This window comes from Stegostoma tigrinum, chromosome 18, assembly GCF_030684315.1.
Source record: "Stegostoma tigrinum isolate sSteTig4 chromosome 18, sSteTig4.hap1, whole genome shotgun sequence".
In the NCBI taxonomy this organism is placed as follows: domain Eukaryota; kingdom Metazoa; phylum Chordata; class Chondrichthyes; order Orectolobiformes; family Stegostomatidae; genus Stegostoma; species Stegostoma tigrinum.
The window spans coordinates 45,629,719-45,647,356 of record NC_081371.1 but is presented as its reverse complement, the minus strand read 5'-3'; the positions used below and the strand labels follow the sequence as shown (position 1 = coordinate 45,647,356).

At 40.2% G+C, this 17,638-nt stretch overlaps 1 protein-coding gene across 9 annotated transcripts in view; it reads left to right on the top strand.

The window, feature by feature from the left end:
• frs2a (fibroblast growth factor receptor substrate 2a) overlaps window positions 1-17,638 on the top strand; it is a 103,461-nt gene that overhangs the window by 61,784 nt on the left and 24,039 nt on the right. For 4 of the 9 annotated variants that reach the window (XM_059652489.1, XM_059652494.1, XM_048549234.2 and 1 more), the window contains exon 2: window positions 15,571-15,682. The gene's annotated coding sequence lies outside the window, so the exon portion shown is untranslated. Of the gene's footprint in view, window positions 1-3,640; window positions 3,784-15,158; window positions 15,178-15,570; window positions 15,683-17,638 lie in introns of those variants that run through there. The other 5 variants (XM_059652490.1, XM_059652491.1, XM_048549233.2 and 2 more) reach the window with 3 other exon arrangements.

The window sequence follows — 17,638 nt, the reverse complement described above, 5'->3', positions numbered from 1 at the left end:
TTTATACTTTATTCTTTTAGTAATAAATACCAAAATTCCATTTGCCTCCCTTATTACTTGCTGTACCTGCATGCTAGTTTCCTCTGCTCTAAGGTACTCCAGTTTCTAACCATTTAGATAATTTGCCTTATAATCCTTAGAATCAAAATAATGGCCTTGCAATTTTTCATGTTAAACTCCATCTGTCAAATTTTGGTCCACTCACCTAACCTATCTGTATGCAATTATAAATTTTGTATTTCTTCATTGTAACTAACAGCACTTGAATAGATGGGAAAGTCTTTGGCTATAGTGTCTTCTTTCTCTGCATCCAGTCATGAATACAGATTGTAAATAAGAGTCAAAGACCGAACCCTGTGCCACACTTCTTGTTGCATCTTGCCAACAAGGAGACATTGTTTTCAGCACAACCTTTACTGAATCCCAATACCTCTGTGTGAGAGACGCTTAATCTTTGTTCTGTATTTCTTTCTATAAGCTCAAACACCTTTTCTTGTTTTCTTCCCCACGAGCAGCAAGTGTCCTAAGAATTCCATGTGGACCAAATACATTGGCCCTTCTAATTAGCATCATTAAAATTAAACATAGGTTATGAGGCTGTGCTAAACCAATTTTTGATCCCTAAAGTTAGCTTGGAATGTACACGTTGCAGTCCAACAATTTCAGGCAAACTGGTTATGTGCAGTTTGGTTTAAACATCTTCATTATTCAGACAATCTGTATATCATCACCCATGTCTAATAATTTTAAATTATGATTGATGGCTTTTGAATCTATTTGGGGGAAATACACTGCCTCCTTTCCCCATCACAATAAATATGCCCAAAAATGAATTACTTTCCACTTCAAGCATTCGTTACTCCAAAGTCTTAGCAAATTTAGAAGCGGAGTGAAACTCCCTCAGCAACTCTCCCAATACTGTGCCTCAACATTACCCTCACAAAAGCACTCATCTACCATGTTTGTGTGACATCTTTCCACTTTACACCCAATGTACCTGTGATGCTGCAGAAACCAGTGTTGGTCATTAAGAATTGGATTAGGACTGCATGAACTTTGATAGCAGATAGAGGAAAGTTTCATCCAGTCAGTCGGGGCAGATTTCAACAACCAAAAGCTTGTCTGTAAGAAGCACCTTAATGCAGGAAATTAGGGAGGAAATTCAAGACTTCAAGGCCTTAATAACTCAAAGCAGTCATTGGTAACATGATTAAAATAGGTAATATGTGAGAAATTGGAATGAAAGAAGAGCAAAGCTTGGAGGGCTGTAAGGATAGAAGAGGTTACTTAGGGAGGGTGAGGATAGGATAGGACAGGAGGGATTTGAAAATATGGCCAAGAACTTTTAAATTGAAACATTACTGGAGCTGGAGCCAATATCAGTCAGCACATCTGGGGATAGCGTGTGACTGGTACTTGGCGTAAGGATACAGAAAGTTTAAATGAGCTAGAGTTTACGGAGAGGGAAAATAGGGAAACAATGGCCACATTAGAATATTCAAATGTAGAGATAAGAGTCCTGAATGAGGGTTTTAATAGCACATGGCAAAAAGTAATTCTGTGATATTAGATATGACACCACCGTTGAGAATGGACTGCTGGAAATGCTCAGCAGGTCTGGCAGCTTCTGTGAAGAAAAAAATCAGAGTTAACATTTCGGGGTCCGGTGACCCTTCCTCAGAACTTCCTGAGTTTTTTTTCTTTCTTCACATTTTTTTTTCTTCACAGATGCTGCCAGACCTGCTGAGCTTTTCCAGCTACTTCAGTTTGAGCTCCTGATTTACAGTACCTGCAGTTCTTTCGGTTTTTATTGAGAATGGTTAGGTTGAGCTTGAGGAACTTGTTAGGGAGAGGTATTGTTTTGGCGAACAGGTTGATATTTTTGATGGACTGAGGGCAATAGCCTCATCCTCACAATATTCAGTTTGAGGAAATTTCTGCTAATCTGCATTGAGTGTTGGACACACAGTCTGAGTTCAGCAACTGTAGAGGGCTCAAGAGAGATGATGGTAAAGTAGACCTGGGTAACAACAGGCAAGTGTTTTCTGATAATGTACCCAAATGGCGGCGTGTGGATGAGAAGTATAAGAGGGCTAAGGGTGGGACTGCAGAGGTCCTGCAGGAGCATGAAGAAAATTATTGCAAATGGTTCTCTGTTCTGAACTCTATATATCAGTATTAGACTGTTCAGTCAAAGCTGTTATTTGTATTGTATGAAGATTTTGGGGGACAGAAAAACAAGGAAAAATCATGATGACAGACTATTTCTTGGTCCTGACTTCTGAATCATTGTGTTTTTTTTTAAAACCAGTTACTGAAATATTTGAGTGGACCAAACCCTTTTGCAACTATGAAATGGCAAATGATGGAGTGACAGGTGAACAGAGTGCTCTGTGCTTGAATGTAAAATGCTGATATAATACAGCACTGCACTGTTTATATATTTAGAAGTCACTGTAGGTTCTGTGAAAGAGCAGAGCGATTTGTAAACGTTTTCAAACCTAAGACATAATCTCTGCTGAAATGGGTTTGAAATATTCATGTTTTCACAATTAAAGGCAAGACAGCAGGTCAGAGTTCATTCCACTACATCAAGAGGGGAAAAAAATCGAAGTTTCAAGATGCTGTTTCTGTTGTATTTTTTAAATGATTCCTTGGTGTTATCGAATAGATTTACTAGCACCATGTATTCTGTGGAATTTAAATGTTGCCAAGATAGCTTTTGTTCTTCTACGTACTTATTAATAGTGTCGATAAATAAGAAGTTTAATTGTTTGCCCTACAAATTACTGCTTTGAAACCAGATTTCAGTGTGTTCTGTTGATGTGGTCAAAGTCAACAAATGAAATGAAACATCATGGTCAGCTAACTAACTTGCACTTTGAACCAATTATCAGACCACAATTACTAAAAGATACTCTTAATGAATCTTATGTGTTCAGTAGAGAAAGTATAACTCTTGCCCAAAGTAATGAAGTAACATGGAATAGTCAAAAGAGGAAGTTATCTCCCAGCCTCCCTTCAGTTATAGGTTCTATTTTGCAAAGTCTGCTTTACACTGCTGGTTTCATTACCACGCTGTTGCCAAAAAACTTATCAAATTAGTAATCTGGTTGCTGCATTTTGACAGCATGCAGCTCTGAAAATGTGGCCAGTGCAGATGCCTTTGAATATTACTGAATGATTTCATTTGAAAAATGTTATGATATTGGTAAAATTTTGGTACATGTTTGCAACCCACTCAATGCCTTTTCTCAGTATTTTGAAGAATTTGTCTATAATTAGGAAACAGTAGGTACTTTGTTGGCTGGAGTTGTGGTTTCTTCAAACTAAAACTCTAGCTATATGTGGAATGCTGCAGGGCTTGGATGAATGGAAGATGAGAGTTATTGTATCTAGCGTAGGTGTGGTCATATAATTATCATTAAATGAATGTTTAAGTGAAGAACCAGCCAGGGGCAAAAGCATTATTAATTCTGAAACAAAAGCCCAGGTAATGGATTGTGGATGTGAGTTGTCAGGCAACCAATTCCAGACGTTCAATACTTGCTGGATCCAAGGTGAAGTTCTGATCTTTTACTTATGCATTGTTCGTATTATAGAATTCATGGTTTCACAGCTTGTATTCTTTTTAAAACAGACATTTGATTCAAAAGGAAAAGTAAGAAAGGGAGACTGAGAGAAGAAATTTCATTTCCTTTTTTTATTCATTGACGGGATGTGAACATCGCTGACTGGGGCAACATTTATTACCCATCCCCAGCTGCTCTTGAGAAGGTAGTGGTAAGTTGCCTTCTTGACTCATTGTAGCTCATTTTGTGTAGACAAAACCTCTGTGCCATTAGAGAGGGAGTTCCAGGATTTTCAACCAGCGACACTAAAGGCATGGCAGTATATTTCCAAGTCAGGATGCTGAGGAGCAATTTCAGGTGGTGGTGTTCCCACATATCCATTGCTCTTGTCCTTCTGGATGATAGTGGTTGTGGGTTTAAGAGGGTGCTGTCAGAAGAAGCTTGGCGAGTTTCTGCATTGCATCTTGTAGATGATAATCACTGCTGCTACACATTGTTGGTGGGAGGGAGAGTGAATGTTTGTAGGTATGATGCCAGTCAAGTGGGTTGCTTTGTCCTGGATGTTGTCAAGCTTCTTGAGTGCTATTTGGAGCTCCATTCATCCAGACAAGTAGGAAGGATTCCATTTCACTCCTTACCAGAGATACTTGTCAGCATTCTGAACGGACTGATTAAAATAACAATGGTGACAGGTTCAGTGGTGCAATGCAGACTGGCTGAAGAGGGCCATGTTAGATCCAGATGCTGAGGATAAGTAAAGATACAATTACTGTACCTGTTTCTGTGACTGGCAGGTAACATTGATGGAATTACGTAGGAAGCAGAGGTATAGAGGTTCTGCAGATTTTATTTGTACCAGATTTTGGTGAAGCCATGCCCATGGAATGTGGAGAGATTGTGTGCTGATATGGCTGAGGATCAGGTTAAATCTTAGAATGGGGTCTGTACTTCACAAAGAAGACAAGACTTCTGAGGGATTTTGGCGTATGCAGGACTGCTTGCTTAGCCAATTTTCATAAGATTTGTTTTCATTGTATTTACCCATTTAATGTGCAATTTATAAATTATTATCATTAATTTTGCTCATTAATGTTTAATGTACATTGATTCTGTGTTTTGCAGTCGGGAAAATTAAGTAAATGTTTGCTTTGACCGACTCTAAAGTAGTAAAAATTATTTTGTTTAAACTATGGAGGTTTGAGGCTTAATTTTTTGTCAGAAATAACTGGGATTTCAGGTTTCTTAAAGCAAGTTACCAGTCTTGACTAAGACCATGAACATTAGCCGAATGAAAGAATACTCATGTCGTAGAAACATAGAGATATATAGCAACAGAAACAGACCCTTGAGTCCAATATGTCCATGCTGACCAGATATACTAAATTAATCTCGTCCCATTTGCCAGCATTTGGCCTATATCCTTCAATACCCTTCGTATTCAAATGCCCATCCAGATGCCTTTTAAATGTTACAATTGTACCAGCCTCCTCCACCTCCTCCAGCAGCTCATTCTGTACATGCACCACCCTCAGCATGAAAACAAAAATGCCCCTTAGTTCCCTTTTAAATCTTTCCCCTCTCACCTTAAATTTATGGCCTCTTTGGACTCTCCCACTCTGGAAAAAGAACTTGTCTATTTACCTATCCATTGCCCCTCATGATTTTATAAATCTCTACAAGGTCACCCCTCAGCTTTCAATGCTCTGGGGAGAAAAATGCCCCAGCCTACTCAGCTCTCCCTATGATTCAAACCCTCCTGTCCCAGCAACATAAATCTTTTGAACCCTTTCCAGTTTCACAGCATTGTTCCTATAGCAGGGAGACCAGAATTGCACATAGCATTCCAAAAGTGGTCTAACCAATAACCTGTACAGCAGCAACATGACCTCCCAACTCCCATACCCAGTGCATTGACCAATAAAGGCAAGCATACCAAATGCTGCCTTCACTTTTTCCCGTCTACCCTGTGACTCCATTATTAATGAAGAATGAACCTGCACTCCAAGGTCTCTTTGTTCACTCCCCTGGACCTTACCATTAAGTGTACAAATCTTGCCCTGATTTGCCTTACCAAATTGCAGCACCTCACATTTACCTAAATTATTCTTCATCTACCATTCCTCGGCCCATTTGCCTATCTGATCAAGGTCCCATTGTACTCTGGAGGTAACCTCCTTCGCTCTCCAATTTTGGTGTCATCTGCAGTCTTATTAACCATACTCCTATGTACATCCAAACTATTTATATAAACGACAAAAAGCATTTTGATGGCGGAATGTAAACAGGGATGGGTGATATTTCTGTGTGTGTGTTTTATTATTTGTAACATTGGCTTGATTAGGCTCAAACTTTATTAAAATATGGGAGCAGGAGTAGACCTTTCAGCCCCTCGATCCTGCTTCACCATTCTAGATTATGGCTGATCATCTACTTCATTGCTACTTTCCTGCTCTGTCTATTTGATGGTATCAAGAAATCAATTGATTTCTGTCATAAATATTTTCAAAGACTAAGAATTCCAAACCGTCTGGTTTATTGAATCTTTGGAATTACCCATTCAGTGAAGAAATTCGTTATCATCTCAAATGGCCTGCCCCTTGTTCAGTGACTGTGTCCTCTGGTTGTTGATATCCCAGACAGGGAAACATCTTCCTTGCATTTACCCTTTAGAAGAATAGGCAGTGATCTCATTAAATTCATAAACACCAGAGAATACAGGGTCAGTCTATTCAGTCTCTCCTTATAGAATAGTCCTGCCCTTGCAGGAGTTACTTCAGTTTGCCTTTTGCTGTCCCTCTCCTCCTGTGCTAAGTATATCTATCTTTCCAAAGCTGATGAAACCTAAACTATGCACAGTACACCAAGTGCAGTATCACCAATGCTCTGTGCAACAATGTAAACAAGATATATTTAGTCCCGTGCACTCAGTCTATTGTAATAAAGGCTATTTGCCTTTCTAACTACTTGCTGCACCTGAATGTTAGCTTTCAGTGACTTGTGAGCAAGGACACCAGGTCCCTTTTGACATCAGCATTTCTTAATCCAAAGGAGTTCAGACTGAGCATCAGAGGGGATATAAATTCAGAGATTCTTAGAGACAAACAGTAGAACAGATTCGATGGGCCTAATGATCTGTTTGTGTGCTCATGTCCGAAATATATATTCCACAAAAGGTTACATAAATCCTCTCTCCTTTGCCATCCAGGCTGAGAAGTTGTACTGACTCCTGAGACAATGTCAAAAAACCCTTATGGTAAATAAGAGAGTCTGGCATTTTTATCAATCTCTTGTCAAAATTTCAGGATGTTCAAAAATGCTTCACAACCATTCAATACTTTTTAAAGAATGTAGTCATGGTTGTAATGTAAAATATTTTGAAGCTAATTACTGCATAACAAACTCAAACAGCAGTGTGATAATGTCCAGATAATCTGTTATTGTGATGTTGATTTGAGGCATTAGTTTTATCCAAGGCACTGGGGTAACTGCTCTTGTCCAGTTCGATAGAGTGCCAAGTGACCTTTTACATCCACCTGAGAGAGCAAACTACGCCCTGGTTTTCTACCTTATCTGAAAGAGGCACGTCTACCTCCAGATTACTGGAATGTAAGCCTGAATTTTTGTGCTGAACTGAATTTGAACTCACTGACACAGCGTAATTTGGCCTGTACTTTTCTGTAAGCTACAGCAGGAACTATCTCTCGTAGTAGTAAAGCCTAGCATTGGGAGAGAATATGTTCTTCCAGTGTGGTAACACTGTGAGTAAAGCTGCACAGTATGACATGATGTCGTGAGGTGAAGCCATACCCCTTGCTATCAGTCTTCAGTTTAGTGACGGATTAGTGTTTATGACTTTAAATATTCCAAAGCAGTCATGGCACTTAAACAAAATAAAATTGAAAAAAATACACTTAATATTTTTAAAGTCAGCTGGGGAGCACCAACAAGTGCTGTTTCTGGTATTGGTTGGATCAAGGACTTGGTGAGAGAAGAATGGAAACGAAAATGTTGGGCCTACAGAGGAAGGAGAATAGGGGAAAATGATGAACATTTTAAACAGTTTACAGCAGTGATGCTTTAAATCTTCTAACTTAAATTTCCAACATTTCTGCTGATAGATTTCTCACTAACTTTGACTTATGCTTGTGATCTAGTTCTGACCTTTTGTATGGGAAAATCTGCCATTCTCACCTGGTCTGGATATGTGACTCCAGATCTACAGCCATGTGGTTGACTGTTAGTTTTCCTCTGAAATAGTGACCAATCACTCAATTCAAATATAACTAGGGTTGGACAGTAAATGTTGGCCTTGCTAGTGATGTTTGCATGCAGTGAAAGAGCAAAGATGAAAAGAAATGCTGGATGTGAGTTTGCTCGCTGAGCTGGAAGGTTAGTTTTCAGATGTTTCGTCACCATTCTAGGTAACATCATCAGTGAGCCTCCGACGAAGCGCTGGTTTTATGTCCCACTTTCTATTCATCTGGTTAGGTTTCCTTGGGGTGGTGATGTCATTTCCTGTTCCTTTTTCTCAGGGGATGGTAGATTGGCTCCAAATCAACGTGTTTGTTGATGGAGTTCCGGTTGGAATGCCATGCTTCTAGGAATTCTCGTGCGCGTTTCCGTTTGGCTTGTCCTAGCATGGAGGTGTTGTCCTAATCAAAGTGGTGTCCTTTCTTATCTGTATGTAAGGATACGAGTGATAGTGGGTCATGTTGTTTTTTGGCTAGTTTATGTTCATGTATCCTGGTGGCTAGCTTCCTGCCAGTTTGTCCAATGTAGTGTTTGTCACAGTTCTTGCAAGGTATTTTGTAGATGACGTTCGTTTTATTTGTTGTCTGTATAGGGTCTTTTAAGTTCATTAGCTGCTGTTTTAGTGTGTTGGTGGGTTTGTGGGCTACTGTGATGCCAAGGGGTCCGAGTAGTCTGGCAGTCATTTCAGAAATGTCTTTGATGTAGGGGAGAGTGGTTATGGTTTCTGAGCCCGTTTTGTCTGTTTGTTTGGGTTTGTTGCTGAACTGTGAACCTTGCAAGAACTGTGACAAACACTACATTGGACAAACTGGCAGAAAGCTAGCCACCAGGATACATGAACATCAACTAGCCAAAAAACGACATGACCCTCTAAGACTCGTATCCTTACATACAGATAAGAAAGGACGCCACTTTGATTGGGACAACACATCCATCCTAGGACAAGCCAAACAGAGACATGCACGAGAATTCCTGGAAGCATGGCATTCCAACCGGAATTCCATCAACAAACACATTGACTTGGAGCCAATCTACCATCCCCTGAGAAAAAGAACAGGAAATGACATCACCACCCCAAGGAAACCTAACCAGATAAATAGAAAGCGGGACATAAAACCAGCGCTTCGTCGGAGGCTCACTGATGACGTTACCTAGAATGGTGACGAAACGTCTGAAAACTAACCTTCCAGCTCAGCGAGCAAACTCACATCCAGAACCTCAATCTGAGCTACAAATCTTCTCAAAACTCGCTAAAAGAAATGCTTGCAAGTCGTAGGCAAATAGGCAAAAATTCCTGAATTATGGTCCCTGTTGGTTAAAGAATTGAAGCAGAGGGATCATCAACTTGGATTCTGGAACCAGTTGACGTGTTGTAATTTTGAATTTCAGAATAATTAAGTTCTTAAGAAGTTGCTGCCCTTAAAAGTGGCAAATTCTCAATATTTTGCTGCTAATGTAAAGCCCATTGTAACATAGAGGCCATTAGTTTGAATAGTTTTTGTCCACGCGTTGATTCTGGTGCTCAAGAAATGTGGAAAAAAACAACATTAATTATATTGACTAAGTAGAGAAGCAAATAATGTTTCATTCAAGTTTGGAAGAATGGAGATTTGAGAGTGAAGGCAGGCAGACAAGATTTGTGAAGGATTCATTTCATCGGGGCAATTGGTGGAACACTGTTTACATTCCACAACATTTGTTGGTGTGTAAAAGGCTACCGTGGCAGGAAAAAATAGCTCACTCACTGATAAAAATTAATATGGTCTGTGTAATTTTAAATAGGATACGGAGGCAAAAGCAAGTAGAATTTCCAAACTCAGAATTAATTGTTCACCAATTACAGTTTGATGGGCAACTGCAGTAAAAGAACTTGAACCAATAAAATCCCCACTATTTATTCTCAGGATCAGGAGAGAAGGATTTCTTGGAGCTGTTTTTGACCCTTTGGAAGTTTATCTGATTTCAGTATTGTACTTTATGACACAAAAAGTGTGAACAACATATTTCAGTCTCGACCTACAATTTAGATGAATAAATATTGCAAGAAAAACATAGCCTTTAGATTGCCAGAATTGATGCTTTCAGTAAAGAAAAATATTTTAACAGCTCCAATTTGCAGATAGGTCAGAATAACAGCTTCAACTTTGTTCTCATTGTGTAGCAATAGAGAAATCCACTGTCAACAGTGATCACTATTTGTGCATAGTACAAAGATAAGTTTCCTTAAGCAGCAATCTCTTGTGTCCCACGTCCTCTACTCTGTTTCTTTGCCATCCTGCACAAAAAAAATGTTTGGGCTGATATGAATCCTACTTACTACAGACGTTCCAGGGAGATTAGTGCAGTACAAACAAATAGTCGCTAACCCTGACCATTCTGACTGATCCTGTGCCCAGAAACTTGAAATAACTTATGCTTTGAACATTTTCGAGAATGAAGGTGTAGTTTCGTATACTTTTAGTCATCAAAAAGATTTGCTGCAAGTGTGTTGGAGAGGGGAAGGCATTATCATAGAAGAAAAACCAAGTATCTCTTTGGTTAACTACTTCAGTAAGATAAGTAGATCTCAGAAAAATGTTGTTGTTTATGGCGCCATCAAGTGTGGTAGTCTGCCAACTTTCTGTTAGTCCTGATAATTATTCACACTTCATGACCACTTTTCCAAAAAGAGATTTGTAAACTAAACTAATCATGTGAGATATTATTTCTACCATCTTCAGCTGAATGTAGTATTTGTCAACTTCCTGCAGTAGTGTTATGGTTGCAATCTCTTTTTTTTAAAATGTGAATTGAGTTAGAATCTCAGAATGGTTACAGCACAGACAAGGCAATTTGGGCTGTTTGTTCATGTTTGTGCCAGCCCACTGAATGAGCCATTCACAACACCATTCTTCCGCCTTTTCCCAAAACCCTTGAAATTTTTCATGTTCAGACGATGTGGCTCCTTTACCACCAACCTGTGCATGTTCTAAAATTCTACACTGTACTCCTCATGCTTCACTTTACTTCCATGTTTCATATGACCTGAAAAATTTGAGATTGTGTGCTGTACATGCCGCTCATTAATGGTACATCAGGAAAAAAACTGGTCCTAACACTGGTCACTGGGTAACTCCACTATTAAGGTTCCTGTGGTCTGAAAAGCAGCTGTTCACCTGGATTTCAATTTCACTCTGTGTCACTCAATTAATATCATATACATGTTGCTCCTGTCCCTTTTACATTTCATGAGCTATAACTCTGCTCACAAGTCTATGATGCAGCACTTCAGCATTGCCTTTGGGAAGTTCATGCGCACCACATTGCCCATATTGGCCCTTTCAGTTACACATCAAGAAAACTCGAGCAATTCATTAAGCACAATTTACTCATAAATCCATGTTGGCGTTCCTTAATTAAATTACATTTGCCCAAGTGACTACTAATTTATGTTACATATCCTCCTTTCTAAAAGCTTCCCTGTCACTGAGATTTAACTGAGTGGTCTTTGGTTGCTGGGCTATACTTTTACATTTTGTTTGAACAAGGGTGTAACATTTGCAATTCACCAATACTCTAGTACCACCCCGAGGTCCAAGGAAGATTAGAAAATTCTAGCCAGCATCTTTGCAATTTGCATGTATTTATTTTCTTTTACCGATTGCGCACTTTCAAACCCAGGTTTTTGAATAAGCGTTTTATGGTTCATGTGTACCTGTGCCACCCTTGATAAAAGGTTCTCGACGACAATCAACTAAACTAAAGCCGTAACCTACTATTGTCAACATCCAGAAGACTAAAACCTTCTAACAATCAGCTGCTGAGCCATTGTTATTTCAGAGGACTATTCCAAGCAAAAAGTTTTTTAAAAAACTGCAGTCGTTTTAAGTAGTGTTGTCATCTCTTTAAAATTAATTTCTCTCCCTTTCTTGAAGACCTTCATACATTCTGCTGTCCTGTTCCACGAGAGCCTTCCACACACTGTTATAATGCCAAGTGATTATTGGTGCCTACATATCTGACCAGTTGATGTTCACGAAGAGTGTGAGGGGGAATGCTAGGAGCAGCACCATGCTTAGCCAAAAATGAGGTGTCAACCTGGTGAAGCTGCCATGTCGGATTACTTGAATGCCAAATAATATAAGTAGCACTACGCATCATCCTCCGACACTTCCGCCATCTACAATCCGACCCCACCACCCAAGACATTTTTCTATCCCCACCCTTGTCTGCCTTCCGGAGAGACCACTCTCTCTGTGACTCCCTTGTTCGCTCCACACTCCCCTCCAACCCCACCACACCTGGCACCTTCCCCTGCAAGAAGTGCTACACTTGCCCCCACACCACCTCCCTCATCCCCATCCCAGGCCCCAAGATGACTTTCCATATTAAGCAGAGATTCATCTGCACATCTGCCAATGTGGTATACTGCATCCATTGTACCTGGTGTGGCTGCCTTTACATTGGGGAAACCAAGCAGAGGCTTGGGGACCACTTTGCAGAACACCTCCGCTCAGTTCACAATAAACAACTGCACCTCCCAGTCGCAAACCATTTTAACTCCCCCTCCCTTTCTTTAGATGACATGTCCACCATGGGCCTCCTGCAGTGCCACAATGATGCCACCCGAAGGTTTTAGGAACAGCAACTCATATTCCGCTTGGGAACCCTGCAGCCCAATGGTATCAATGTGGACTTCACCAGCTTCAAAATCTCCCCTTCCCCCACCGCATCAGAAAACCGGCCCAGTTCGTCCCTCCCCCCACCCACTGCATCCCAAAACCAGCCCAGCCTGTCTCTGCCTCCCTAACCTGTTCTTCCTCTCACCCTCCCACCTCAAGCCGCACCTCCATTTCCTCCCTACTAACCTCATCCCACCTCCTTGACCTGTCCGTCTTCCCTGGACTGACCTATCCCCTCCCTACCTCCCCACCTATACTCTCCTCTCCACCTATCTTCTTTTCTCTCCGTCTTCGGTCTGCCTCTCCCTCTCTCCCTATTTATTCCAGAACCCTCTCCCCATCCCCCTCTCTGATGAAGGGTCTAGGCCCGAAACATCAGCTTTTGTGCTCCTGAGATGCTACTTGGCCTGCTGTGTTCATCCAGCTTCACACTTTGTTATCTTGGTGATGGTGAGCTGCCTTCATGAACCACTACAGTCCGTTTGATGTGGGTATACCACAATGCCACTGGGGATGAAGTTCCAGGATTTTGACCCAGTAACGGCTATATATTTCTAAATCTGGATGTTGAGTGGCTTAAACATGGTGGTGTTCCCATGTGGGCTGAAGGGCCTGTTCTGTGCTGTACTGTTCTATGTTCTATAGGGTGCATACATGAGGATCAATGGTCGGCACAACATTGTGGGCTGAAGGGCCTGTTCTGTGCTGTACTGTTCTACTGTTCTATGTTCTATCTGCTGTGCTTGTCCTTCTAAGCTGTCGTGGGTTTGGAAGGTGCTGTCTACCGAGCTTTGGTGAATACTGCAGTGCATCTTGCAGATTGTACACAGTGCTGTGGAGTTTTGGAGAAGGAGGGACAATTTTTCTGGGTTTAGTGCCAATTAAAACAGACTAATTTGGCTTGGTGATGTTCTGCTACTCGACTGTTGTTGGAGCTGTGTTCATCTGGGCACATGGGAGCATTCCATTGCACTTCAATGTCAGTGAAGCAACTCCAGAAGGATGCTTGTGGTGGTTTGTAGGTCAGTCATATCAGCTTCAGGAATTTCTGAGGGAATTCCTTGGGGTAGTATCCCTGGCAGGACTGTCTTTAGCTGCTTCATGAATAGCATTCATTTTATCATCTGATTAGAAGTGGGGATATTCACTGATGATTGCACAATGTTCACCATTTAAGGCCTTGGTGAGATGACACTTTGAGTGTTTTGTGTAGTTTTGGACCCTTTTCCAAAATATTTAGGGCTATATTCACTGGAGCTTAGAAGAATGAAGGAGCGGGGTGGTTCATAGAATTCTGTGTCAAATTCCAACAGGACTAGAAAGGGTCAATGCAAGACCAGGTGGGGGAAATGAGTCAGGGGGATGGTCTTCAGAGGGGCAGTGTGGACTTGTTGGGCCGAATGGCTTGTTTCCACACTGTAGGAATTCCATGATGAATTCCATGTTCCTGATGACTGGCAAGTCCAGAACCTGGTGTGCAATCTAAGGGTACAGTATAAGGCATTTAGGACTGGGGAGAGATTTGCTCACAGAAAGCAGTTGAGGCCAAAACATTGAATGTTTTCAAGACAGGAATAAATGTAGTTCTTAGGGTTTAAGGAATCAAATGCTATGGGGCGAAAACGTGAACAGGATGCTGAGTAGGACAATCAGCCATGCTCATATCGGTTGGTGGAGCAGGTTCGAACCACTGAATGGCCTACTCTTCCTATTTTCTATTTTTCTATGTTTAAAAGTCAGTTCAACTTCTTGAATTTAAAATAAGTTCTAAAGTTTTATGTTTATTTCCTGTGCTGTTTAGACCAAACTCATTGCACTCTGTATTCTTCAATTTGGTCCATTTACTTGAATTGTGTAACTAGGCTAACTGGAAGTTTATACAATGTAATGTTGTAGGTTAACATTGAAACGTCAACAAAATCAAAAGCAATTCTTTGATTTCTTCACATGATGTAGATCGAACTTCTATGATGTGACCAAGGTTGCCCAGCTTGCTGCAGTATAATTAGCTAGTTTTGTGGTAGTATATAGAACGTTTCATTAATGATATGGCAAAGCAGCTGGTTAAAATACGGTACTTTTCTTTCTGAACTGAAATGGAGATTCAAAAATAAAATTGCTGCGTGAATCTCATTCAGATAGATTGGTATGAAAATCTCTCCACGGCAGTTATAGGATCCAAGATGAAGATTAGCTTAAAATAACTCCTCACGGATAAGACAGCTGCTGAAAGTTTGGTCATTACACTTGAGAAGCAATTCTGTAAAACTGCTTTCTGTGGTCAACGGAACAAGCTCCCTGATACATATTCCTCCATTTAGGATCACAGCACATTAGGTTAGTTCAGGATATTTACAATTTTGGATATTTTTCATTTCTCCCCCATCTGTTTTCTCTCCTTCCCTCCTTTCGTGACAGTGTTGAGACCCAATTTCAGAGGAGCCAGGGCCCTTAGTTGGTTTACTTGAGTTTACTGTTCATGTGAAAACTTTGTCTGTAATTGTCAGTTTGCGTTTTGTCTCGGAGGAGAGGTGTCCTCAACTGATCACGCATTCATTTATTTTAGGGGTTGCTGAGCAATCAGAGCTGGGAACTGGAGTTAACTTTGCTGTCCAGGCAAAGGGATGTCGAGGCTGGTTGTAGTTCAAAATGACTAAAATTACTTGCGTAGGACAGAGCAAGGATCAGTCTGGGTATTTTACAAGTCTTTCTAGCGTCGTTACACATTGGGAGTGCTAAGCCAGTGGGAGGAACACTGTTTGAGCTAAATTTAACCCATGCTTGATGTTATAGTGGAATGCAAAAAATGTAATTATGTGGCATTATCATCAGTCACTTGAACACAAGAATTCTGTTATGCTTGGTTTCAAACTTAGAAAGACCCATTTTTTCAACTTCAAGTTAAAAACTCTTGTTTTTAAACTGTTTCCAATAGCTTGTCAGTCGTTATCTTAATTTTATTTGAAAAGCAGGTGAATCACTGTTTTAAATCAAAGCTGTACGTGAAATTTGTGATTTCATCTACTCGCTGATCTATGAAACATTGCACAATGTCTTATTTGGTGTTTATTCTTTCTGTTTACCAGGGTGAAAGTATAAAATGGCTGTTCAACAATTGCATGAGAACTTCTGAAATATGATTGGATTCATGACACTGAGGGAGGGGCTGGGAACATTAACTCTAATGGCCATGTCTGGGTGAGTGATTTTTTTGTTTCACCAGTTTTTGTTCAATATGTGGGTTAGAAGGCTTTAAAAAGTGCCAAATCTTTTAATGCAATGTATTTTTGATCCAAGAAAGTTGTGGATGATAATTGGAATTTAAATTTGTATAGCATATGTATGTGTGTTTGTGTATCTCTGTTAGCTAGCTTTAAATGAACTGTTCACACATTGTTAATTGCAAATGAAACCAAATTTCAGAAAAGACAAATATTAATATTCTAGAGAAGTTTTATATCAGGTAAATATTCTGTTAGAATGCAAGTTACCTTTCAGTGATTTTTTTAAATACCTGGATTACTTTCCATTCATTTGCATGACATTAAATTTCTGTTTAGGCAAACTGTTGTATAAATCAATTTGGTGCTTTAACTATAGAATCTGAATTAACCTTTCATTGTTTTGGCCTATTCCTTGCATAATTCCAACTGTTATTCATCCTGGGTTTTTCTTTAAACTGCCATATTATTCTACAAGTTTTATTTTTTACAGGATTTTCAATTTGTTAAATTTTCAGTACTTCTCCAGAAAGTCAGTACATCATGCTAGGGTCCAGTTCCTGTTAACAGTGGTATTTTAACTCATCCTAGAGGCTTTTCTTTTGCACATAATGATAAGTGTCAAAAGGTTTCTTGAATACAAAGGCATTGAGCATGACCCTGTCCTGGCCACAAAGGGGGACTTGACAGGTCAAGTCACAAGCGGTCCCAAAAATGGGAGAAGTTGAGGCTGATTTTAACATTTTTAATTTTTTTTCTTATTTGTTCATGGGATGTGGGCATTGTCAGCTCAGCCAGCATTTATTGCCCGTCCCTTATTGACCAGAAGGCAGTTGAGTCTGAAGGACACACGTAGGCCAGACCAGGTAAGGACAGCAGTTTCCATTCATAAAGGGCATTAGTGAATCAGCTGCGTTTTTGTTTCACCGACAATTGACAGCTGCTTCATGGTCATAATTACATTCTTAATTCCAGCTATTTTCATGAATTCAAATTCCACCATCGTGGAATTCAATCCTGGTCCCCAGGACACTACTGTGTCTCTAGATTAATCGTCTAGCAATTGTACCACTTGGCCATCACTTATTATGGACTTTAAGCTATTTATATAGCAAGATAAATTTGGAACTATGGAAAAGCTTGCCATAGAACAGCTCTCCCAAAACCTTGGTTAGAATTTGGCTAATTGAGTTTCCCCCACCCATCTCATAAGTTCTGAATAAACCATGAAGGTAACTGAGCTAATTTACCAGGACACTTGATCAAGAGGAGGCAATGGTCTTTTGATATTATTGCTAGACTATTAATCCAGAGAACAGATAATGTTCTGGGGTCCCCAGATGGTGGAGTTTGAATTCACTTTTAAAAAAATCTGGAATTAAGAGTCTAATGATAATCACAAAACTGTTGTCAATTGTTTGAAAAACCCATCACCTTCACTAATGTCCTTTAGGGAAGGTAACCTACATGTGACTGCAGACCCACAGCAATGTGGTTGACTCTCAACTGTCCTCTGACAGTTGGGTATGGACAAGATGTTCACATCCCAGAAATGGGATGTGGAAGGAAATACGTATGGGCACAAAGAAGGAAATTCAGGAATTATTTGGGGCTGTTCAGCTAAAACTTTGATCTGCGCTGCAGTATGGGCCAAGTTAACCCAGAGAGGCCTCAGAACCTGATGCACTGAAGCTGCAAATTCAAAGTAGATCAATAATTTAGATTATGCTCAGATGCATGTGCCACTTTGCAACTGACTAAGCCATCACATAGACTGTTGAGTGCACTCTAGTTTTGACTCATCAGTGTAAGGGCCGTGTCAAGTTTTATTGTATCAACGGTATACCTGAGATACATGTCTATTAAATCACACAATTCCAAGTCACTTCTAAACTCTGGGTGTGCAAGGTTAAAAATATAGAATTTCTTCTTG